General features: G+C 40.4%; 1 non-coding gene across 1 annotated transcript; it reads left to right on the top strand.

The window, feature by feature from the left end:
- Positions 1-670: 670 nt before the first annotated feature.
- Positions 671-817, top strand: LOC144176088 (U4 spliceosomal RNA). Its single transcript, XR_013323780.1, has one exon. It is a non-coding gene; the product is annotated as a U4 spliceosomal RNA (small nuclear RNA).
- The last annotated feature ends 300 nt before the right edge of the window (positions 818-1117 follow it).

Consider the following 1117-nt stretch of genomic DNA (forward strand, 5'->3'; position numbering starts at 1 on the left):
TAAGGCTTCCCATTCGGATTGTAAAACAAGGTCCTCTGCTACAGAAGTATGCCGAAGGTTTAAAGATTTATTGTTCTCCATAAACAACACTAACGACCTCATTACGGTGTTCGGGCGTACGGTTGGAATGGAAAAAAAAGATAAGGTTGAAACCACTTGCCCGCTTCTGTAGTCTTTAAACAGGGAAAACCGCGTTGGAATAAACGGTATTTTCAGGTCGCCGTGCTTCTTCTTTCGCAGAGTCAGACATAAGTCCTTTCGCAAATTGGCAATTTGTGGAGCAAGGTTTCTCACGCATACGTCATTGTATTTTGTTTCATGTTCTTGGAGTTCGGCAATAAGGAAGGTGGTAGAAAAGTGAGTTGTGTACATAGATGGCAGTACCAACAGAAACAATGTAGAACTGGCTTTTAATGAGTCCCATGGCACATAAATATCCATGGTGCATACACATACATTCTGGCTAATTGTCGGGGACTCAAAGCTCACGAATAGAGAGAGGAATTGTATCTACAGTAATCATTATTATTCTTCTGTAGACCTGAAACTGTTCTATGAAAAACACACCGATGATAATGTCGACGCATGTAAAAATTGCGCTTATTGTTTGCTCACGTAGATGTTTTTTTTTTTAATTGCGAAAGTTTGCTCTGCAGCATAAAACGGTGGAGGCTTTGCGCAGAGGCAGTGTCGCACCCAGTGAGGCCTGACCGAGGGGCGACTATTGCTAGTTGAAAGCGTTCACGTAGATGTATGTTATTATTTTGGCGGTAAGAAAAAGGAAGCGGAAAGTAAAGAGAATACTGATTTTAAAATCGCTGGTGGCCTAAGATGATTTCGGAGTTCTGTGCCCTTATAAGTAGAACCATGGAAACGGTAAAAGTTCCGCAAATGTAGTCTAACAATCTTTAAAAGGAACACGTTAAAAATATGAGAAACCTCAGAAAAAAATGTTTTGTTGGGTAACAAAGCACGCGCAATAGACCACGTGATCTGGCACATATTAAAGGGAAAAGGCTAGGTAATCATAAGCGAGAAACATCACGACAAATCCTAGGTAAATTTACTCCGTCTCAAACTAATAGATGTTTGCCAGTTTTTCTTAAATAGGGCAAAA

Source organism: Haemaphysalis longicornis, unplaced genomic scaffold (assembly GCF_048455015.1).
Source record: "Haemaphysalis longicornis isolate Haplotype H1 unplaced genomic scaffold, Haemaphysalis longicornis Haplotype H1 scaffold_3, whole genome shotgun sequence".
Lineage (NCBI taxonomy): Eukaryota > Metazoa > Arthropoda > Arachnida > Ixodida > Ixodidae > Haemaphysalis > Haemaphysalis longicornis.